A 26101-nucleotide genomic window follows, 5' to 3' on the forward strand; every position below is an offset into this window, starting at 1 on the left:
TCTTGGGAATATGTTGGTTGAAGGGGAGATCCCAAGTGCTGATAGGTTACAGCGATTTTGGTATGCTTAGCTACTGATGTGTGGAAGGGGGTGGCAGGGCTAAAGAGCAGAGCTGGTAAAGAGGAGAGCTTAGTCAAGCGCCATTCATGTTGATGTGGCAATGGAAAGGTGACTGTGCGTGGGGGATTTACTCATGCAGTGAGCACTGCAACCATACCATGGGAAACAGCATGCCCAGATGTGTGGAAAGGATTAGCCTACTGAAGGTCACTCTCTGAGGAACTAGAACACTCCAGGGCTGTGGTAGCAGTATTACACAAGAGCAGAGACACTCCTTTACATGGACCATGTCATGGGGGAAAGGGTGGGCTAGTCGCTCACAAATCGTAGGCTAGTAAAAGTCCAAATGGCCATGGGTTTCCTGTCATTGGAAAACAAAGAGCATGTAACTTGAAGGCTTACACTGCTGGTAAACGTTTTGCTTAGAATTGATTAAATGGGAGAGGCAGGCGTCATGTCCAAGGGAAGCTGGAAACCTCCAAACAATGAACCAGCTGGTCTATATAGGCCCACTTCTCCAAAGGTGACATTATCCCAAAGCAATGGCGGACATTGCTCTGGGACCTGACCTGAAGGCCTCAACATGTGTCAATCTGGTATAGGAACACATGAAGCGAATATTGGAGTTCAGGGCCAAACTATCGAGAAGGGCCCTCTGGAGATGGACATTATGTACCCAAATGGAAAGTGGAACTCTGAAAGCTCAGTATTGTTCAGGTGACCATCTAAGAGAATCAGTCCCTTTCCCAATTAGGGGATGGAATGAAGTGCAGAGGCTAACAATCCATTGCATGTATTTTCCAATGTTACTAGTGGGTGGGAATGTGTTGTAAGTAATCATGCTGTTCAATGTTTTGGAGTGTGGAATGTCTGGATTGGAAGGAAGAATATGGAACGAGCAGAGAGAAAAGGAGTGAAGGGATAGTAGGTTTTGGTGGAAGAGGTGACTGAGGAGGGCGTTGAGTTTTACTTTACCTTTTCCTTGGTCGTGTTCATTGAAGGAAGACATTTCAGAATGCACCTATGAGAGGTGTGAACAGCGGAACTGTGGAGCTCAGAAATTCCAAGACTCCAGCAAAGACCTGTGTCTGACCTGTCAGTTATCCTTAAACCACCTATGGGGCTTTGTATGTACAGACGGTCTGCAGGGGCTCAGAAACCTTCTCACCCGGGAGAGACAGCAGGTTCCGTGCTCACAAAGCTGGTGGGACTATACCCCACTTACCTGGGCAGGTTCCTGTCAGAATATCCAAAAAGGTGTCTTCCCAATAACGTCCTCAGAGCTGGAAAAGATAGGGCGGAGGACACAGATCACATTAGCTTACATGAAGCTGCCAGGCAGCAAAGGGCACTGTGTCCTTACAGGAGGGGGATATATCACTAGTGTTTTTACCACAAAGAACATCCGGATCAGAGGGAACCAAACCAAGGAAGAGAGTTAGTTTAGTTTGACCAACATTTTCCAAGATCGTAAATACCACTGAAGCTTCTAAGTTGTCTTTTCACTCCAGCTTAACAAGTCATCTAAAATGTTAGAAGAAGAAATCAAACTCAGAATAAATATAGACTCGTTCTTCATCTTCTGAATTGACTGCTATATTTCCTGACCCAGGTAAAAATGTCTGTGCCATTTTGAATGCCTGGAGCCCGTAGTAGTAATTCACAGTACCGCAGCTATACCTCTCAACTCACCTGCATTTGGAGGGGGTCACCTGCCTCGGATATATTTGACTCTCTCAACCCTTGACTGTCTTCCATAAACCTCAATGAGCCCATCTACCCAGGAATGCTTTTACCAACATTTAAAAATGCATTAGTTCCCAATTACTACAATGGGATCCCATGTCCCACACTCACCAGTCCCACCTAATTTCACCCACCTTGGAGAGGCAATAGGTTGTGAGGTATGCCCGTTGACTGTCTGTAGCAAGAACACTGGGACTTTGCTATGCTTCTTGAAATCCTCCGATAACCTCGTCCGATAACCTCGTCGCAGGATCTAAAGTAGCCTTTCCGAGAACGAAACTCTATTCTCTTTTGTTAATATGGGAATCCAGCAATCCTGGATGTTAATACGTGTTGGCTACTAACTACCATTCGATGTAATTACTTACCAGACCCTTATTCCCTACGGTAAACCTTTCTTCATAATGGTGATTATCTTGTGAGAGCAGACTGTGGAACAGATGAGCATCTTATGCGCCCCTCACTGCCATAAATGCTTTCTGTAGTGTTAAAACTGCATACCAAGCACATGAAAAGCAGTCTTATGAGCGATGATGGTACAGCATTGACTTTAAAATAAAACCAATGTTCAAACTGGACACCGAAACTCAGGCATGCAGATTCCCGTCCCCACCACCTTTCTTCTTGGTAATTGTACATCATCTAGAAAATTAAAGACACCCTGACTAAATGTTTGGCAAACAACTTAGGTTGTCTAATGCAGTGTGCGCTAGGGCTGATTTTGCTCACAATAAACTCTCCGACCCAGAAAGTGATCCATATCCACAAACGTTTGCCACTAAATCAGTACTATAACCAGTACACCATTTCATTTAGTCGGTGATCTTTTTAGCGATTACACATACTTCACTTTTAAGATGGGTACAAATGATAGTAATATGAAACCTGGAAAGCGGTATGCAGTACAGCAAGCGGGAACATTGGTAATACAAAAGAAAATGAATTTCAAACCAATGTATAACACTAAAAGCAATGGAAACTAGTCAACCTGACTAGTAAAAGAAGGTCCCTAACACACTCCTTTAAAATGTCCTGCTATGGTGAGTAGGTCTAGTGCCTTTAAGTGAGCCAAGAAGATTCCTTTAGCAGGGAGTCGAAGTCTTTAAAGCCAAGAAAGGAGTATTGGCAAAGTCATCAGGCGAGTACTCAGTTTCAGTGATGAAGAAACAAAGGTATGCTCAAAAGATGTGAAGTCCTCTACAAATCCCACCCAGTGCTCCAGATAAGATTTTGAAGTATCATTATTTCACTCCCTATTTTTTAAAGTTGGCCGTAAAATGATTTTGTAAGGCATAAAGTCTCATTCCCATGGGGAGTATTTCTTATATGAATTAGTTAAATATGTGTTAATGTTTCTTAATATTTCTTAGCACCTGGTTATTAATGCACATTAAGAGATACATGTTACCTCTTCGGATCAGGCTGTAGTAAAAGTAGTTTCTTCCTGTGACACTATATATATATATATCACTTGTCGAAACCTATCCAGTGTGCCAGGTGGGTGAAAGCAGGGGGAGGAGTTTGTATGTGTCTTGCGTCCTATTTTTTTGGTTGGCAGTATTTTTACACGCCATTATTGGGGTGGTCAGGATGGGTCCCCATGATTGCGAGGGGTTTATGTTGTGTGCGCTGTATTGATGACGGGGGATGGTAGCGAAATGGGCGCAATGTTGCAAATTCATATGAGTGCAGTTACTTTTCGTGTCACTTTTTTAGAATTTATACATATTAGATCTTCATGCACTTAGAAAGATACAATATTAAAGCTGCAAATGCAACGTGAACACAACCTACACACGGGGTGCTTTGCAAAAAACCTCGTAATTGGGGCTCTCTTGCACAATGTATTTTGTCTTTCAACTTGACCTTCTCATGTTTAGATGGGAGAAAATGAGTAAATCAGTAACGTTAACCTTCGCTGTTAGCTGCTGCACATGAATTATAAGTAGCAGGGACATTCATTGATGGAAAGAAGAATGAGTTATCTAGTAAAAAGGTCAGCTTGCAAACAGGATAAAGGTTTATGATGTAACAGTTCCGCAAGGGAACACATGTTATCTCGCTCATTGTATTAAAGTCGCATAGAGGGGGTTGGTCATTTGTTTGGGCTAGCAATAAAAATGGGTCCCGAGCCCAGGGCATGCAGGGGTCAATTGTTTTTACAGGTTGAAACCAGAGGCTGTATGTTTTGGAATAGTGGTCACATCAATTAGTATGTCTTCAGAAGCGCCAGGAGTCTGGGGTAGTTGAAATCACAATCAGTTAGGGTTCAAAGAAGATCCTGTTTATTCAGGCCTTGCTCGTATTTGCTAAAATATGTAAGTGGACCATGTGCAATCACAATTAAAGCTAAAGGCCCTAGGCCAGTTATTGCTCGTAATGAATTGTGTTTCAAATACCAATATTTAACCATGTGCTAACGTCATGGCCTACTACGGACAAATCCTAAGAGGAGGTGCGTTCTGAATATGATCTGAAGATGACTTTCAAGATAAAACTGGCCAATGAAAATGGAAGAATTGGGAAAACATGGGATTTTTTCTCTTTGAAGAGGTTTCTGTCCAATCATGTTTTGGGGGGTGGACTGCAATAAGGCATTTGGGAGTGTTTTAACTGTTGCAAAACTGTATACAAGTTGTGAACCGATCTGGTTCTGTTAGGACTTGGGGTTAGTTAGTTCTGCAAAACATCTAACCGCTCCCTGGAGCTTTGTACAATACACTTGCTTTATGTGCAACCGTGTACTCCCTGTTTGAGTGGTGTGCCTGTTTGGGTTGAGGTGATTAAAGGCCCATCCACACACTATTTTTATTTTTGGGGGCGTATTTGACTATTATTAGGGAGTAAAAGTAATACCCCTTATCTCTAAGGTTAAGCCACCATTCATTTGGGAAGCCTAATGGGGATGGGGTGGGGCATCACTTGCCAGAACTCCACTGATCACAACTAGACAGGTGGGGCAAGGATGGGACTTTGTGCCTGTACATCTCTTTAGGGTGCGGTGAGGGTGCACAAACAGGCATGAAATCACACCCGTTTACTCTTCCCCTAGAAACCACCCATAGGGTTCCTAGATCTGGTGGGTCCACTTAGTTTGTTGGTTCTGTTGCATGGGCGCAGGAGCCACTGGTGCAGTGCTTTTTTGTTCTTTCTTTTTTCTTTAGGGTTCAGGATTGGGTCAGGCTAGCTGGTGATTTCCGAGCTCCGACTAGACTGTTTCTCGTGCTTTGCGCTGGATTATCTATGCACCTGGAAATTCAGGCTGACAAATGTCCCACAACAACTCCAGCAAAGGATGGAATTTGGCAGTAGTGATGAACACCATGCTCAGGCTGTGGCAGGTGACTCACATGGTGAAGACCGGGAAACTCTTCCCAAAAAGCCCCTTTTGGATTGGAGAGGGGCAGCTGCACATGGACTGTTCTTAGGTTGCAAGCTGGCAAACTGCAGAGTTCCAAACCAAATCTCTGAATGGAGAATGATTGTTTGGCTGTGGCTTGTTAGTCCGCAGGATGGTTGTGGGACACTTCAGATCCCTCCAAGGGACACTAGCTTGCAGAGGTCTGAACTAGTTGGTTCCACCATCCTAAGAATCAATGCACCCCTTCACAGCCATACACCATGGACATGGACCTATCTCTCTCTAAACACATCAACTCCACATCCAGAACCTTCCACTTCCACTTCCACATCCTAAAGAAAATCTTTCCCTATCTCTCATATCCTCAAAGAGTATCCGCAATACTGGCCATCATCATCTCCCGCATAGACTACACCAACTCCCTCTGTTTTAGCTTCCAGCATGCAAACTCAGGAAACTCCAACAAATCCAAAACTCAGCAGCCAGACTGTTCCTTGCCCTCTGGTCCAGAGAACACATCACCCCAGCCCTGAGGCTCCTACACTTGCTCCATATCAGCATAAGAGAGACCGTCAAAGCTATGTGCATCACACACACTGAGCCCTCTGTAACACAGCACCAGAGTTCATAAAGAATAGAATCATCCACTACCAACTCCCCAGAAACCTACGATCAGGCTCAGCTTTCCTCCTCACCATTCCCCCTTACCACTCCACCACATTTGGCGACTCTACGTTCTCTATCCTGGCTCCCACCATTTGGAACACTCTTCCTCTGCACATCTGCCACACTGAGAACTAAATTTCATTCAAAAAAGTTCTCAAGGCGTGCATTCCAAGTGTGCCCAAGTGTGCTGTTGTGCTGAGGACACTCTTTTTACTCCGACTTGGGGACTCAATCCTACGAGGCTGTAAGGACAACAGGAAGACCACTTCTTACTTTGTAGGCGAAATGCCATAAAGACTGTTTAAGGACTTTGGACTTCAGTTCCCGAAGTAATTACTTAGCGGGTTAACTGTTATCTGTGTGTGCGGTGATGAGAGTGGTGGGTTGGGCTTTCTGTAGTGTGGCTGGGCTGGGTTGGACTGAACATGTATGCCTGTGTGTGACTTGCTCGTGCTCCTCCCTACTTACATTGTACTATTCTGTTTTTTCACTGTGCAGATGCACTGTGCTTATATGTCCTGCCTCCAGGTTCCCAGGAAGCCTTTCATATACCAGGGTGCACACGCATTCCACGCGCACATTCTTAGTGTGTCCAAGTGTGCTGTTGTGCTGTTGGGGTGGGAGTGTGGGTGGTGAGGTGAGTTGATATCCTCTTCTTCGCCCTTACCACACCGTATCCTGCATATTGAAGCTGTGCATTCTGAACAGTGGGCGAGTGCTATGATATGAGTTCTACGTGGCAAGGCTGGTTTAATATGAACCATGGCTAGCGGCTTGCGAAGTTGCAGACTTCGCAAAACCACAACTTGCTGGGAAAACTAACATTGATTCATTGGTGTGTTCAGGAAACAGTACATACTCAGGAATGAATGAGCCAGACGTTGGCACGGATTCAGGGAATGGCTCTTGCGGCAACGAGGGTGCCATATGCGTAACTATTGCCCCCTTGCCGCGCTACTCTCAACGGCGGCAGTTCAACACCAAGTAGTGGATTGTGTAACCTGCTTGCGCAAAGAGCACAGGTCCACCTATCTGTCACTGACTGTGAATTCCACTGAAATTGTAATTTCCCCTAATGCAATATTACTCAAAGAACAAATTGAATGTTGTGAGCTATTCGAGCAAGCCGTTGGGCTACGGCAGGAAACTAGTACACCCGATATTACTCTAGTAGATAATGAGTCTGGGAATGAGACGTCAAAGATTGGACCTGACGTCATGGAGGAACTTAACAAACGGGTAAGACTATCTATTGGGCTTTTAACCCCACTAGTACAACCATCTCGTGAAAATGAAGCCCATTGCAAAAAAACATCTGTGTGTAACCCATGCAGTGTGACTTTCACAGCCAAACTAACAAGCAACATTCAGGGGGATGATTGTGCTAGCTTGAAGTTTGCAAATAAGAGTACAGTACCCAGTGAAGGGAATGATCCAGAACCTCCCCGTAATTTACCATCACCAGGTGATGAAGGTAAGGATCATCTTTCGTATGGAGAATTTTCCATCGCCAATAACTCATCCCCATCTGATGCAGAAAGTCCCTCCACCTTTCCCGTAATTATTCGTATACTGGACCTTCTTGATAAGGGACATGACTTCACCCATCTTGAGACGCGAGAAATAAAACTTTCATTGAACGATATTCTAACTCAGATCAATTGATTAGAGGGTTTTATAATTGCAAGGGAGACTTGCACTAACTCCCATAAAGAGCCATCTAACGAAAGTGAATTAGTGCCTCTGTGTAATCCACCCAATCATATGAAGACTTTTATGGAGAGAGGCACGCAATGTTTGCGAAACATAACTATCGATATTGAGCCAGGGTTGAATGAACAAAATATAGCAAGATTAATTACAGACACTAATCGGACAGAGGAGACATTAAACAGAACATACTTCTGCTCATGTAAGCCTCATGCCGTCAATCCCCCCATCAGGAGGAGGAGCTATTGCATAGTCCCTCTGCGCTAACAAAAACCATTGATCAAATGGAGAAGTACGATGGCGGTGATGAGGCTCCTAATGAACAAGTAGTTTTTCCATTGCGCAGTACTAAGAAACTACAGCTAAGAGCAGTCAAATGGGCTGAGAGGAGAAGAAAGGCTGTGGATGAGGAAATGGGGGAAAAAAACCCAAAAGAGAACTACTGTGTCGATAACCAAACCATGCAAATCCATTAGTGATGCTATCAACACCAATAACAGTGAGGAAGATGTTATCGACATAGGCCAGCTAACTGAAGAGAGCCAAGCCTTACTTTGCCCTCCCCAATTAAATGACCAGAGAGCAAATTCCACAAATACCATTTTAGTACCAAAGAGGGGAGCCACGTGTGACACTACACCTAGCGGTGGGGCGCCGGCTTGCACAGAAAGAATTGGTGATCTTAGTGGGAAAACAATCACTTCATCTCGCGCTGACCAGATTGTTGAAACTGAGAAAAAACAAAAGATTCTCAATGATTACTATCCGATGGAAGGGCGGAAGCGCACCCACATCCCCCCTGCTTTGAGCATGGAAGGGTGTCCTGTCGTGTTGGCAGTGGGGGTGAACGGCCTTAACACACACACTACCCATGTATACGACAACAAACGTTGCTCGTACGCAGATGCTTGTTAAATGAGCAGTCTGAAGGGGACAACCGGTGCCTTGAGAAAGGCTATTTAATCATTAGTGGTTCTGGGAAATCAAGGGAACTATCGGCGATTCAAGCCCTTGCAATCGATGTTCATAACAAACCCCCCAACCAAGTACCTCTGCCTCCCATAACGAACCACGCTGCCCCTTGACGATTGCCTCTACTTCTCACCCCAGAAACTCTTGTAATCATGAGTACTGGTGCGCTCCCTCCAAGTACATCCTCTATTAGCGCACATGGGAGCAGCTCCTCAGAACTAAATCACACCTCTCAGTCTTGTACCTCAAACAAGACTGATTCTCAAGTGCATATCATGAGTTCTTTGAAAAACGCTCTGGACTGTGGTTTGCTGACCGCTGAAGGGCTAATGAAAGAATTCAATTTACCTGGGGTGGGTGCCTGCCCTTCTGCTGCCAACTTTAGTACTGTGCAGATGGACTAATTGCTGGAATCCGAGCCCGATAAGCGAGATTTGGGAGCTCGAACATGCGATGGCACTATAGGTAGTCGGGCGGGTTCCTCTGACCTGCAACTGAATCATAGGGGGTGGGGGTAACAGCCATAGTGATCCTGTAGAGGGCGAACAAACTGATAATCCACCAAAAGGGGGGTTGGTCCCTAATAGTGGATTCAATATAATTGGTTTGGAAGGGAGTATGGACATATTGGGAGATGCAAGAATCAATCGCAACTACTTGATTGAACTTATTTTGTGTTTTCCCTCTTTAAGAATATTAACCACTAAGGACTTTGAAAGAATCTCGCTTGCACAATATAACAATCATAGAATGATTTGCTACGTGCCTTTCTGCCACCATTCTTAAATGTATTTGGTCATATAGATCCGAGTTGTTGGAACTGGGGTTTACGCATTATACCTTTAATGATGAGTTGGTTGCGAATGAGGTCGTGCAGCTCTCAAAGCTGCTTCAGGCGAGTGAAGAGGAGTCACCGCTGGGAGAGTATGGTAGTTCCGCTGATGAGAAATTGTGTATTTCCCAGCTGATATCTATCGCAGGGAATGAGAAAGAACTAGCATGGGTTGAGCCCTTACTGAAATCCGGTGGTCGGTCATTTTTTCCAAAAAATAATGTCGAATGACAATTTTTTCGAGAAAAAAATGTCGAAAAAAAAATGTCGAATCCCGTTTTTTTAATTATATATTTATTTTGGGGTTCGGGATAAAAATAAAATGGGTAAAACAAAAAAAAAAAGGGGGGGTTGGGGGGGAACCCCCCATTTCGAAAAAAAAATGCATTAAAAAAAAAATTCTACATTTTTATTTCGACATTTTTTTTCTCGAAAAAATGTCTTTCGACATTATTGGTTTCGAAATTATGACTATAAACCCTGAAATCCATCTTTAATGCAAGCTGATAGCTCCAATTGGCATTGTCTGAAGCAGGACCTAGTGATAATATTGTGGAACTCATTCAGCTACCATAATCTATTCAAGTGGTTGGCCTCCCTTTCGTCGTGGCAACTCCCGAATGCTATGCTTATTCAAGAAACCATGAAAACGAATGCTGTGGTAATACAGGGCTTTCGTACCTTCTGTTACCATGCAACGAAAGCAAAGGAAGGCCGTCCATCTGGAGGTCTAGGTATTGCCATCAACATCAATATGAACTACTCAACTAAACTAATCCATGTATCGGATCGTATTTTAGCAGTTGATATGAAGCTTAAAGGTAACTCATACCAATCAATATTGTTAGTAACTTTGTACTGGAATCCCCTCAAGCTTGATATTGATGGCAGGTTTGAAGAGATCGATAACTGCTTAGAGACTGCATTCATATAGGACCTGAATAATGAAATTATCATTAGAGGTGACTTTAATTCAGCCTGCCTGGAGAGGTTTGATGCAGAAATAGAGCAATCGGAAGGCGCAAAGAGAGCTATGAAGAGAGGCCAAAGATGGGTAGCTTATTTTGAGGATTGGGACTTGTGCTTTGTGAAATATGTAGAGACAGGCCTTAATTACACTTGGACCCGGGGAGTGGAGTGTTTGATGATTGACTACTTTGGGGTCTCACAAACCCTGGTTCATTGAGCAGAGCCAGCAAGCATACTTGCGACCAATTAATGAGACCTTTCTCCCATACAGCTTACTATTGGAATCTTTTATACAAGTCATGTTGCTGAGCAGTTATTGCAACTACCCGAAATAGAGAGGGGTAACATTGCCCTAAGATGGAACCCAACATAATGTCATCAATTAGCCTGCTTGATATCGCGTGATCTAAATTATATAGATTATCAAATCGCGCAACCTAGTTTTTCTTTTCATCAACGGGAGGCAGTAGTGAATAACATTGTCAGGACCACTCTATCCTCTCTGATCGCCAAGTAGAGATCACGGCACCAAGCGACTGATCATCTGTACGATCATAGTATAACATTGCTGAAACGCTTAAAGAACAAGGAAATAAGAAAACTTAAAAATGATTGGGTGAGCAACTCTCAGTATCTTTATCTGAAGAAATGAACTTCACACATTTTCAAGAATAAACTTAGAGCACTTCAGATTTTGAGGCACAACAAACTGAATTGTGAGCTCATTAGATCAATCTGTAACCATGACACAAGGTCTATTTGGGCAATAATTCGGCCTCCGACTTCCCAAAATAAGGAATGTTCGGCGAACACCATATCTGCAGAAGTTTGGGCAAAGTATATAGAAAAGAAGTTCCAACTTCCTGCCCGCTTCTTAGCTCTTACTTATCATGTACCACATGGCGTGGATACTCAATCCTTTAAATGGTCCACTCATGACATCGAGGGGGCGATCAGTAAACTGACCCATTCGAAGGCTACGGGAACCGATGGGATTCTGCCCAGGCTGATCCATCACTATGGGTCGAAATTCTTAAAATCAAATATGATCTAATCATGTCAACCAGTAACATCCCAGAGACTTGGGGTACTTCGATAATTGTGCAGATCCACAAAAAAGGTGATCCAGACAATCCCGATAATTATCGACCTATTTCCTTATTGGATGCGGCCGCAAAAATCTTTGCCTTCCTAATCCTGCATGATTTGGAGAAACATATTGAACTTCACAACATCTACTCCAAATCGCAAATCGGATTTAGGAGAGGCATGAGCACCATGCTCAATGCAACTATCATGGTGCATATACTTGCAGGCACTAAAACAAAGTTTATATGGCAAGCACTGACATGTCAGAAGCATTTGACACAGTGATAAGAATCTTGCTATGGGATAAAATGGCTAAACTAGGTATCCCTGCGGTCCTGATTTTCTGGATAGCACTACTCCATAATAACACTTCATATAAGGTTAGGATAACAAAAGAAGTTGCTGTTACCGAACCAGTGAGGACATTTCTCGGCCTAAAGCAGGGCTGCAATTTAGCGGCCACACTTTTTAAACTGTATTTATGTGATTTAGACCAAGAATGGAAAGATGGAGGAATGTTTCATGTGAAAGTTGACAATTTCCATCTTCATTGGCTAGCATTTGCTAATGATGTCATTCTGTTTGATCTTACGCAATCTGGACTGCAAAGGAAGCTCAATCTCTTTGAGAAATGTGCTTACCTGCATAATCTGCGACCTAACCCTACCAAGACCAGCATGATGGTATTTAATGCCGGAAAAAAGCTAAAGTAATATAAGTGGAAGTTAGATGGAGTTTGAATTTCGCCAACTTCTGAGATTATATATCACAGATATTCTATGCACAATTCTTCATCCATCAAACTTTGGTGCAATAGACTGAACTTGAAAGCAAGACCCCTTCAGTGTCAGCGGGTGGTGATATTTGCTAAGTGTGGTACATTTTCATGACTTCCACTTTTAGAATTCTTTCTCCTTAAGGTAGTCGCAGTGTTGTTATATACTCTTGACATGTGTTTGTTTGATCTCAACAAACAACTTGATAGCTTGCATGGATGTTTACTAAAAGCTTCATTAAATTTAGCCCTCTCAATTCCTAATTGTGTCATTCGTCATGAGTTTGGTTTAATTTCATTGTCCTGTAGAGCAGATTGGCGAGCTCTTTCTAACTATTCTAAAATTCTAGATCCCCCTAAGAACTCGCTTTTTCTTGATTTGCAAGAATCGATACAGGACAAAGGGGGCGGTTCCCTTATGCAATATCAAAATAGAATGCAGGGCCTCCTGGATGAACTTGGGGTTATGAATGATGATCTATGCATGAGGCCTGCATGCATGAAAAAAAAAAACTATTCGAAAGGGACTGGATTCGTACCATTGATAAACTTAAAGATTACAGCACCTACAGTGAATATGCGAAGTTCACATGAAAAAGAGTGCAATGTTGCTCTTACATCAGCATTTTTCTGTGTAATTTTACTTGTACGTATTACATGCACTTCAAACCTAATCAATTTCACATCCGAGAAAGGTGCAGCCATTGGGGAAGTACAATAAGCTCTACTCAATAGGTGAACTGTGGAATCCTGACCTGTGCTGCACCAAAAGAAACACTCAAGCACTTAGTGCTAGAATGCCCCCACTTTAGAGTTATTCGAACCAATCTCTTGCTCAAATTCATCAATATTGACTTTGAAGATTCTCTTGAATCTCTATGGTCCAGGATGATGATTGGCAACCATAAATCTTTAATTTTTGCATTGGTACAGTTATTAAAAAGCATTGATGCAGAATTGGAACAGTACCAGTAGTATGTCTTAAAGGCTCTGTGCTGGGTTTCTATCATCTCGACACTTGTTGGTGCTTAAACGTCTATTTCTTAGTTACATGCTGCTATTACCATTTTATTTTTTGAGCGCATAGAGTGTTTATCATATCTTAACATCTCTTTGTTTTATTATGCATTGGTGGTGTAGTGATGCTGAGTCCTATGGGAAACTTTTTGCGTTATTTTGCATTAAGTAAAAGGCAAGGCCAATTGTAAATGGCAGAGATTGTATTTGATGATGAATGGTATAGAGCAAACTGCAATTTAAGAATTGTGTTAATGTGAGAATACGGCTGAGGGTTATCTTTTCATCCACATATGAGTGCCTAGGTGCACTTTATTCGAATATCAACAATAAAGTGTTGAGCATTACGTATTGATATGATGTGTTTTTATCTTATGTGAACCATTATGACCTTTTTATACAATGATGCTAGATTGGAAAGTTTATTCTTTTAATTGATTGTTATTAATTCAAATGATGTACATATGAAGCATTTATCTTTTGTAAAGGTTTTTTATTAACCATATACAAATAAAAAAAGAAATAAAAAAAATATATATTCTCAAAACATGTCAAGTTGCTGCATTATCCTGAAACCCTTCCTAAGCCTTGGTATCTCGGAGCGGGCACTGGACTGGCAGACCTCTTTCCTTACTCACCTCTCCTCTTAAGTTATCCTTCCTCTCCTACTTCCTTCTCCTCTTGTAGTGTCCCCCAGGGCTCTATCCACTCGCCCTGGCTCTTTAACATCTACCTTTCTCATCTCCTCATTCTCCCCAACTTCCAGTGTTATGCAGATGACACACAACTCTTCTTCAAACTTCCTGCTGACCATTTTGCACCTTCCATCATCCCTGACAGCCTCTCTACCATCCATGCCTGGTGCACTTCCAATGACCTCTGCCTCAATGCCAGGAAAACGGAGATCCTTCCCATTGGGACCCCTGCTCCTGTCTTCTTCCCTTAACTCTGGGCTTCCTCCATGGGCTCTCCCCCGCTCCCTCCTCTGAAGCCAGAAACATTGGAGTTATCCTCAACTCCTCTCCCTGCTTCCGCCCTCACACTCAGGACATGGCCGAGAAGTCCCACTTTCAGCTCTTCCTTCCCAAAGGAATTCTAAGTTTTCTCACCTTCACCAGAAGCTCAATGTTACCTGAGCCCTGGTTCTCTCTAGGCTTGACTATTGCAATAACCTTCTCCTTCATCTTCCTTCTTCCACTCTGCGTTATCTCCAGCTAGTCCAGAATAGGGCAGCAAGACTTATCCTTGGCCTCAGGCCTAGGGACCACATCTCTCCTGTCCTAAAAGGTCTTCACTGGCTCCAGGTTTCTTCACGGATTAAATTCAAATCCCTCTGTATCATCCACAAGGCTTCTGGGGCCAGTGACCACACTATCTGCAACTCTCTCTTACTAAATACTGCCCCTCTAGACCGCTGCGCTCCTCTGGGACCAACTCTTTATGTGTAAAGCGTTTCGCTAGACAGCGGGCAGGAGGTCGATGTCTTTCCTGAGCTGGCTCCCTTCTTTGGAACATCCTCCCCTCTCCCTCTTCGTCTTGAGCAGGACTTTCTTTAATTCCAAAAGCTCCTCAAGTGTTTCCTCTTTACCTCCACCTCCCCCCCCCACACTCCTCTGCTAATCTCACAGTGGCTTGTTTGGTGTTCAGGGTCCTTATGCATCCCTGGGCCCTGACCTTCCACACCGAATCACCCCCCAGCGTCTGTCTATCCTCAGCACTTGCCTCTGCTCACCTTCCACCCTGGATGCTTGCTCTTACCTTGCATTGCACTTCATTTGTTGCTCACCCATGAGCACCACAACACCTATCCCATTCTCCCTCCCCTCTGCACTTGAACGTTCTTAACTTTCACAAGCCCCCTTGTTCCCCCCATGTTGCTCTGTGGCCGCTTTGAACCAGTATTCACTTCCTGTATAAGCACCTAACAAGCAAACATTAAATTAAAAAAAAAATAAACATCCTGTTCCCAATCCCAGCATATGAACACTCAGCACCAGGCATTTTCGTGGTGGTGCGACCTCAGAGCACCTGGCAGCGCCAGCTGTTATTGCAGTGGTACAGACCACACACACTTCCAACTACCAATAATGACCCACGTCTCCACAAGTACCACCAGCTAAAACACGGGCCTTGGTATCGTTGTTCACACTATGAAATATCACAGGTTTGATTAGTCACTGTACCTGGCATGTACAGGAAAACAGGAAAATCACACTCAAAGTGATTGTGATAGAATCACCACCATAACACTCTGACAGATTGGGATGTACTGAGGGAAGTGTTATGGGAGGAATTTGTGCTTTGGCAATGTCTCGTGCCAGAAGACCAGGTGCAGTTTCTCATGCATTACTCCAGGAAGGCAACTCAGAACTGGTCCAGAATCACACTGGAAGGACTTGAGGGATGGGCAGCTATCGCACATGGATGAACTATAAGGTGGGCCACCCATACTGAAGGTAACAATTGAGATGGTTCAGAAAGCGCATGATATCTGGGCAGATTCACCATGCTATCTGCATAGAAGAGCCTGTAGATATAGCCCTCCTGATCTAGTTGTAATTTGTTGAAGCACAGACTGTCGCTAATCATTTTATCACAGCTGTAAGAATCAACAGAGGAAGCCACTACCCAATAGGGTGCACATACAAGAAATCACCCGCAAATTTGCTAGATACGTATAATGCACCACTCCGGTGGACACTGGCCACAGGCATGGCTACTGGCACACAACAGTATACAGCAAGGACTATGACAAATTCAGCCGTGCTGGTCACATAATGTTCTGCCTACTTACACCAGACTATGCCTCAACACCTCTGACAGCCGTATGCAGTGAAGACTTATGACAAATGCGGGCACGCTGAACACATAGCGAATTTCTAATGCTCACGCCGTCTCCTGATTCCTCTCAGCACCCATTCACATTCCTAATCTCATGGGTTGCTCTCTACCGGAGCCTGGCCAACCCTGCTAAGCCTTATTTGGTTAAATGCACACATGCATTCTAATAATACTCCGTGACCACTAACACTCTGGACTTCGGTACCCGAGGCCATTCCAACCACCAGCGAAAAAGGACTTTTAAAAATGGTAAAAGCGGGCGGCTTTATAAATGACAAGTACAATACAATACAACAATGTGTTAAGTCACAATCTGTGCTGTCTCATAACCTTGCCGCTTCGTTTCACTGCCTACGCTGGTCATATCATCTGTAAGGTTTGTCTCTGTTTTCACTTTCGGCTATTAGGTGGCAGAGCCACCTATAAGCCAAAACAATTGCATTAGAGTACATATAGGGAGAAATGGCATATGAGCCCTTCCATCCTGATCTCTCCCTGCTTGTTCTGTGGTATGATTCTAGCTTTCTAACACAAAGCTTGAAGGTGTTGTTTGGTCACTTGCCCACCTGCTACAATCAATAGCCAGTAAATACCACTACAGCAGTGCCTGGCAAGTGCTTACGCAAAAGCTAATACTGTTGACATTGCCAAGGCTTGTTACCGCTCTAGACTTTTGACCGTGAACATTTATTGCTTGCTGGTGAGCACACCAAAGACACACATTCAGGGTTCAACAGCTGCAAACATTCATAAAAAAATGTCAGCCCCACTCGTTATTGCTTTCATGCCATATATGACTGACACCATGTCAAAAGCTGCCACAGAAAATGGAATAGCAGTCCTGCATTCTGCATTTATTGCAGTCTTTTCAAGGCCGCATTTAGATCTCTAACCTCTGTGCATCTACATTAAAAACATGACCAATCTTCCTCCTGTTATATGTTTAGTTATCAAAAAGACTAAAGTTGATTCATAGCAATTATTCCCTTATTACATGGGCCCAGGATATTACCAAACAGTCTGATAAAAACTCAATATGAAATAGTGTTATGTTGATATCAATTTCCATATATTGCTTCAAGCCTATGATGAGTCTGCTTAGTTCAAAGTCAAAAATTGTCTATTCTTCACACGCGTTCCTGGTATTTCCACATATTATCAAACATCTTCGCTATCATAACTGTGAATGTTTTTCATATTTTCCACAGGGTTTGTTGGTTTGTTTATTTTATTGGTAATGCACGCCAGACCCGAGGGTATCAGGGCGCTGGAGATACAAGAATACTTTCAACTTCAGGTTACTTAATTACAAGGATGTCATACAATGTTTTACAAGAGTAGATACACATAAGCATAAATGTTTACATGATAAAAGATTTACAGCATTTACAAATATCATACAATCGGGAGGTATAAATAACTATGTACAGGTAAAATAGGTAAGCAACACGTAGTTACAAAAATTGGCCCCTTATAAGACAGCAGAATGCATTGTGTAGTGTCTAATTACAATAAGGCAGATAGGGTGATGCCTGGAAGAAGGGTTTGTCTATAGGAGAAAGTTAGAGGTCTTTTTCTCTGAGCCATTTTGAGGTATTATGTTTGAATCTGGAAGGTTTGATCTGCCCTCAGATGAGGGGGGCGGGAGTTCCATAGTTGAGCTGCTTTGACTGGGAAGCTGCTCCCTCCGGCTTTGGACAGTTTAAACCTAGGTACAACTAGGCAGTTAGTGTTGGCTGACCTAGTGGGATGGCTGGAGTACCTTCTGCTAAATCTCTCAGTCAGTTAGCGGGGTGCTGCGTTGTTTAAGCATTTATAGATTAATGATACAGATTTGAGCAAGCTTTTGTTACTATCGGACAACCATTTATTTTGTCTTCTTATGGTTGAGCTCTCTTCTAATAATACCCTGTGCTGCTCTTAAGGCATTGTTCTGAAGAATTAGTATTTTGTTAATGATGTACCTATTGGCACCAAGGTATAGGGCGCTGCAGTAGTCCAATTTGGACACAATTAATGCTCGAGCTAGAATGGTACAGCTGGTCTTGGATAAAAGTGGTTTTCCGGCTCTAATCAGCTTACATGTGTATGCTGTGGCAGATGCCATAGCATTGATCTGTTTTGCTAGGGATAGTGTGGAGTCGAGGTAGAAGCCCAAGGTTTTTACCTCTTTAGCTACTTTAATGATTTTGCCATCAATATTAAAAGAGGTATATTTACAGCTAGTTTATTAATGTTGAAAGCAGTTCCAAGAATGATAAGCTCGGTTTTGTCATCATTCAGACATGTTTGGCCATCCATGCCTGGATGATGAGATAGATTCCATTCACTAAGGCCCAATGCTTATCATAATCCCCAGTAAGCGGTATGAGAATCTGGGTATTATCTGTGTAGTTCGTGTAGGTGACACCAAGATTATCCAGATCCTCAAAAAGGGGCTTAGTAAATATATTGTACATAGTAGGGGAGACACAGGACAATTATATCAAAAAAGGGCTCCTGGTGGATACAACCCTATTCTGCCCAGGAAGGCTTCAGTTGCTAGAACAAAAATGAATGGGTTGGAAAAACAATATTACTAGGAAAACCTCCTCCCTTCTGTTTCATCCCAAAGGTTGCAGCACGTACATGTGTAAAGAATCACATGGGAAACTCCAAAAAGTTTTATATTTGGATATAGTTTTAAGTTTCTATGTTACACATTTTCTATATTATACATTTTGTACAAAATGTGAAAGAACACACACATGAGCAAACACACATTGCATTGTCAGAACAAAGCAGAAACAAGATACTGTTCTTGCACACTGGTATGGTTGAATACAAGGAATGCAATCACTACTGTCACTGTTATAAGCAGACGACAGGCGTCGTACACAAAGTGAACAAATAGACAAAAACAAGTCAGTAGTGCATATCTACAAAGGAACAAACAGTTAACATTGGTAATGTTGTGAATTGGTGAAAAGCGTCTACACCAGGTATTTCAGCCCTATAGTCAAGCTTAGTGAGCCATTTCTTCCTAGGGCCTTCATCAGGACGAAGGGAAGATGGTGTGTTCAGGATGTTCGAGGGGTGCTGTAGGGACGCAAATCAAACCACAGGTGGAGGTGAATTACCTCTACAGGGTAGCCAGGTGTAAAAAATCAATGTAATAGGACAAATGAATCTTCACATTTGAATGCTAGTAGGGCGAAGTCTCTAAATGGCTTCAAAGTGCACCCAAAAATGTATCCATCTGACTGAAATCAGGGAAAGGATCTGTGTCCGCGATATCCAAATATAAAACTTTTTGAAGTTTCCCATGTGATTCTTTACACATGTACGTGCTGTAACCTTTGGGATGAAACAGAAGGGAGGAGGTTTTCCTAGTAAGATTGTTTTTCCAACCCATTCATTTTTGTTCTAGCAACGGGGAGACACAGGAGCCATGTGGCACCCCACATGTGATGGGAATAGGGTCTTCTGCCGCTGGAGGTGAGAAGACTCTCATGGTCCTGTTACTCAGGAAGGACTGGATCCATGCTATGGCTTCTTGTGAGAAATGTGCTGCAGAGTCGAGATGATCTCATAGGACCTTGTGATCCACCAAATCAAAGGCGGCCGAGAGATCCAGTAAAAACAGCAAGGCTGTGACCCCTCTGTCTCTGAGTTGGTCGATCTGAGCTTTGAGATCGATCAAGGCAGTTTCAGTGCCATGTAGTGGCCTGAAGACAGATTGGCGAACTCTCAGGAGATGATTGGTCTCTAGGTACTCCTGAATCTGGAGATAAGCCACCGGTCTAAGATTTTAAGTAAAAATGGCACAGCCGTGATTGGCCTAGAATTAGTGGGTATGGTAGGGTCTAGTGATTGTTTTTTAAGGAGACATACGACCCAGGATTCCTTTAGATTATTTGGGATGATACCCTTAGTGAAGGATGCATTAATTAGCTTGGTTATGAAGGGTGCTAGGTCCCTTACGGCGTCTTTAATAATTTGGGCAGGGCATTTGTCTGCCTGGCAGTTTGATGGTTTGAAGGAGAGAATGATGTTTTCCACCTCAAGGATTGAGACTTTACTAAAGTTGAAGTGTTGTTCGGGTTTATTTAGTGGTGTCGATATAATGGCAGGGTTGGCATTATTAGGTATGCTAACTTTTTTGTTGCCAATTTTGGATTGCAGTAACGTAACTTTGTTGATTAAGGCCTTCTAAATATCAGAACACCAGAGTTTGTCTTTGACACAGTTGTCGGGCACCGGGATTGGCACTTCTAATTCTTTTAGTATTACAAAGAGTTCCTTTGTGCTAGAGTTGGCTTGGAGAATTCTGTTGTTATAGGTTTTCTTTTTTGTGATTAGTGTTTCTTTCTTGTATAGTGACGAGATATTAATCAAGTTAGTTTTGTTCTCATCTGAAGTTGTCCGAACTCTAAGTCACATTATATTTTTTCAGCTCTTAGAGTTTTGAGATGAGGATTTAGGTGAGCTTTAGGTTTCCTCCTTCTCATTTTTAGTGGGGCAATGGTATCTAATGCTTTTGTCATGGTTTTGTTATAGGCGTCTGCTAGGGTGAAGGGGTCATTAGTCTCTGGCAAGGAGTTAAGGGTAGGTATCAAGATTGGGATGAGTTTATATACCGTGATATAATTAACCATATAAGTGGTGCTAATGGGTTATTTTTGAGTAATAGGGTTTTAGCTGCCAGAGTGAATGCTATAAGGTGGTAATTGGTCCATAGCTGAGGAGTAATAGCAGTGATTGAGGCATTACAGTCAAAGTCAGCCACCCAATCTAATATTCTCCCTTTATTATGAGTGGGTATTGTTACTCTTTGGATGAATCCGAGTTCCATTAGCACATCAGCGATGGCTGTGGCTTGCTGGTCTTTAGGGTCATTGAAACTTAACTTGAGGTCTCCCAACAGGAGTCTTTGCAAAGTATTTTTCAGGTTGTCGATAGTATGGTAGAGATATCCTCCTCAAATTCACAGAAAGGACCTGGAGGTCTGGAGATAAGATGAATCATGAGTGTTTGTGAGTTGGAGATGGGTACTTTAACCATGAGGGATTCACAGGATTTGATGTCTATTGAAGGGGCTATTCTTATGTTTAATCTAGATTTAGCTATAATAGCTATGCCTCCACACCGAGCATCAGTTCTGTCAGCTCTGAGTATGGAGTAGTTGTCAAGCACTGCCAACATGAGGACAGGACATGCTGCAGCGTGAAGCCAGGATTCAGTTATGGCTAGAAAGTCATCATTTTCTGGTGGGATTAAATCTGCTATATCGATGGCATGAGCCAGTAGAGAGCTGGTGTTTATTAAAGCGCCTTTTAGGTCAGGGGTGAGGTTTCCTAGCATTGTTTTGGTAAGTGATCTCTTGATTACTACTTCATTAGGTTTAGTAGGAAGCTTGTTCTGGCGCTGTTTCTTTGCGGTCTGAGTAACAGTGTTCGGCCTTGGTCAGGTAGTAACAGAATTACAGTAAGAATTATCTTTATGTGTGCTAGGTAGGCATTCTTTCCTTTGTTCTAAATTGGTCTTAGTAGCTGGGGGTTCATATAGTCTAGTTAATTTAGAGCGAAATCTGATATTTCTAAGTAGTGTGTGGCAAGGTATGTTAGTGTTAGAGAAGCCGTAGTAGTGTTAAGGTTATCCGGTAGAGGATAGTTTGGTTACTAGTGTGTTCTCTACTACCATGAACGTTTTGGAAGCTTTGGTGGGTATGCCATACTGGGAATTCTGATTTAGTTGAGGTAGGGGCGTGGCAATCCTAATGGTTGGCATGAGATTAGTGACAGAAAGGCCGGAATTGATTATGGCACTGTGTCCTGTTATGTTAGTCAGTTGAACTAGTACCACAGGGACATACAACAGGACTAAGTAGAAGACATTAATGACATACATTTTGTGCTGATAGTCAAATGTTGAGTAGTAAGTCGATAGGTAGGATGCTATACAGCATTCAAAGTGACCATAGATATCTAATTGCGAGGGTTAAGATTAAGGTCAGAAGGGATATCTCAGAGAAGCGGTGAGATGATCAGATGGGAGACTTAAGTGGTGTTTCTGTTGCATGGACTCAGTTGGTTGGGTCCAAAACAGCAGGTGGAGGGAATAGATATTTATCAATGTGAGAGCATTAATGTAAGCTTAGGCTACATCCTGATATGCAGAGATATTATTAATCAGGTATTGTCACAAAGAGATTTCTAGGACAGTAAGCTGCAATTCGATGAATCGTGTAATGCTTAGGTATAAAATAGACGTGTTTATTAGTTATTTCAGCAGTTTCTAATAAGGATCTTCCTGGAGGAGTGTGTTAGCAAAGGTGACAGGCCATTCTGACCTGGACTGTACACATTCGTGACTACAATGCTGCACCATTCAGTGACTCAAATTTGTGGTTTGGTACAAATGGGCATATGGTAACATACCAGTAATACAATATGCTGGGCGCAATGCGAATCAAATCAGAGTGGGCTTGCTTGCCATGTTTGGTGGTGCATTAGACACAGTACAGGTGTAACAAGCAGGGTTATAAACAATATTACTAGGTACAATGCAAACAATGCAAATCTATTCCAGGTGCGTGCTGGCGGTCATGAGCGGTCATGAGCAGTGCTCGGGGGGGCATCGCAGGTACGTTACACCGAGGGAACTGGCGTAACAGCTCACAGCACCATTTGGGCAATGTACCAGTGACATAAGTGGAACTAGATGCATAGGGCATGGCAGAATTGGTGCAGTGCAAAAACCATACGTAGGTGGAGGCAGGGTAAGAAGCACAATAGAGCTTACCTTTCTCAGTAGTGGCTAGATACTAATAGACATTTATGATCTGAGGTGGAATGCAGCCAGTGGCGTCCTAGATCATGGCCATATCTAAACTATACACAGGTAAGGCCGGTCAGAAGCAATGTCTTTACTGCAGGCTTTCCATAGTAATCGAGGATATTGGGTGGAGTAATCAAAAGTGTTTGGAGGTTTGGCAGCGTGCCGTGTCCTGCGGCCGTTGCGGTCCGGAGAGGTCCAGGCAGGAGGGCCTTATGTTCCTGGGCCTTTGTAAAGATGGGCCTGGTTGACGCCTTCTGACGAAGCCTAGCAGCCTATGAAGAGGCCGGGATGTGGTTGCTTAGCAACCAGATAATAAAAAACAGGCAGAGTGTGTGGCATTTGACTGTAGACATTTGTTGGAGTATAGCACTAATGGTAAAACAGGTGGTATTTCTAAATAACCCATTTTATGTCTCCATCTGATTATGGGTTTGGAAACCTGCAAGGCATAAAAACCTCCTGCTTGTGTTTGGAGGTGTAAGCAGTATTACTGCATGCATTAAAATCGACACTCTGAGTCCCCGATTGATTCCTATGCAGCTTCTGATTGTGGAGAAATGGAAACCCATAAGTAATTAATTTAATATGGTGCTATTACACACCTAATACCGACAAAAAACAATACATTTGAAATGAGGCCCTAGATTTTCTGGTTTTCATCCTTCATTCTGGCCCTAATAGAATGCATTATGATCACATCATCTTTCACAATCAACTTCTCTGCTTGATATTGAAACATTTTACTGCATTTAATCTCACTATCAATTCCAAGGCTGGTGGTATCTGGTTAGTTATTAAGCCTAGTGGGTGGTGGGCAGGGTCAGTGTTTTTTAACAATTAGGGCAACATGGACATCGCCACTGCCTGTGTCAAAAACTAAAGGGCATGGCTCATGGGATCCGGTTAGTTACTAGACAGAGGGGGATGGGCAAGAGGGAACTACGTGTTAAGATGGTCGTCACTTCCGACACTCACTGAATTTCATGGGTTTTGTTGTGATAAATTGGATCATCATCACCAAAGGTGTTTCACTGAATTTCAAGGATTTTATTGGTTAAATGATCAAGAAACTTGATTTTTTAGAAGAGTGGGGTCCACAGTTTATCATGATTGACGTAAAGATTATTATTAGAAGTGAAGTTGTACACAGTATATGTATAAAAGCAACACATGGCTCAGTGAGTGAAACCACAGAATAAGGAACCTCTGAAAAGCAATATTATAATATGGTTAAATCACCCCAGGGTCCCTCCTTTCAACCAGGGAAACCTTTCTCTAATGTCTGGGAAACAGTTATATGCACATGTATCAAGAAGAGAAAAGAAAACATTCAACACCAATACTGGTGACCAATTCTTCTAGAATGCTAAATGCTGAAAAAAGGATCTTATAGCATACTCATAAAATTAACATTAAACTTGTATTACACAAATATTGATGATATAAAATGTGTTACACAGAAAGTATAAAACCTCAATGAAACTCACAGAAAACACAAAATACATAATACATAACATGATGCACACACATTACAATTGTTATATTCAACCGCAGCCCTGGGGCTGACTATTTGTACACAAATTGAGCCATTGTAGATTTGGTCTTTTGTCCTATTGTGAGTGAATCTAAAAATTGTAATGTGTGTGCATTAGTGTAATGTATTATGTATTTTTGTGTTTTCTCTGGGTTTGATTGAGGTTTTATACTTTCTGTGTAACACATTTTATATCATCAATATGTTTGTAATAAAAGTAGAATGCTCATTTTATGAGTAGGCTATTAGATACATTTGTTCAGGATTTAGCATTTTAGAAGTATTGGTCACCAGTATTTGAATTGAATGTGTTTTCTTCTCTTCTTGATACATGTGTACTTCTGATAAGCATTCATGGCTGAGACACAATTGGGAAGCAAAGTAGGACAGGATCATAGTCACCCACATGTCAGACAGATTGATCTATGCAATTATTGCACCGTCCTACAGCCTTTCTCTCTCTCTCTCTCTCTCTCTCTCACACACACACACACACTTTTACCCCATAGATATATGCTTTGTTCCTTGGGTATTTAGGGCTAATCTACTTAATCTGTAGTGACCAGGCAACTACTTGTCGTTGCACACCCAATGGGGTCTGACATAAATGAATGCTATTATCCACAAGCAAGAGGAATTGATATGCTGAAATCTGGATTCTTGATCGGAAATGCTCTGTCCAATCAAGGCCTACTCCAAAATGTACCACGTAGGTTATGTTGCACAGGAGCAAGGATGCAGCCCTGTTGCTCCCTCAAAATGTCACAGAGAGTAGGAGCAGCGTCTTCCCCCTTCTCATCTATACTCCAGTTCAAGGCATATCCCAGATGGAACAGAACTTGATCAGTACTGTAGAGGAGCAGGTGGACATGTTATCCCTATCTCCTGACCCTTCACCTCCATCATGCTGTAACAGTAGGAGAAGAGCCCTATGTGGGACACCAGGCATCATCCCAATACTACATTGAATGTATGAGAGATAATATGCACTCAGACAACTGTATTGAATGTACCCTCACACTGAGATGGTTGAAGGATGTCTGCACACACCATTGGATATCATAGAGCTACAAGTGAAATCTGACAAGAGCAGAGTGACATCATAGAGGAGTGATAATGAGACTCATTGAAACAATATGCAAATAATCAAAGAGTAAAGGTGTGACTGAAGTAACAAGAGACATTTGTAATATGAAGAAATTGTGTATGCAAATAAGATAAAGTAACCTGCTGATTAATAAATGTATATAGGCAGAAATGCAAGGTAGATGAGTCATGTAGAAGCTTGCTGCAGAGGAAAGCATAACATGGCTAGAGCGGCCATGATGAAAAGATGGGCGCCAGACTCATATTAAAACCATTCAAGCTACCTCAGAGACAGACCAGGGCTGCAGAGTCAGGAGACGCTGGAAAAACAGCTTTGTATGAGGAATAAAGAGGAGTCTATTGGCTTGGGATCAAGGATGCTATTTCAAGGAATAATTGCAAGGCAGAAGGGGAGTCAAAAGGATAAACCATGTGCGTAAGACATATTTCTCTTAGATTAAGTGAATGAGAAAACATCTTTAAGAGACAAGTATTAGACAATTAAAGATGCGGAAAACCTATGTAAGATGGAGTGATCAAGTCTCCAGAGGCCAAGAAGTGTAATGACATCCAGCACTATTGAATAAAATAGCATTAAATAGAATGTCGAGATGGACACATTTG

This window comes from Ambystoma mexicanum, chromosome 5q (genome assembly GCF_040938575.1).
Source record: "Ambystoma mexicanum isolate Mex_15411 chromosome 5q, UKY_AmexF1_1, whole genome shotgun sequence".
Lineage (NCBI taxonomy): Eukaryota > Metazoa > Chordata > Amphibia > Caudata > Ambystomatidae > Ambystoma > Ambystoma mexicanum.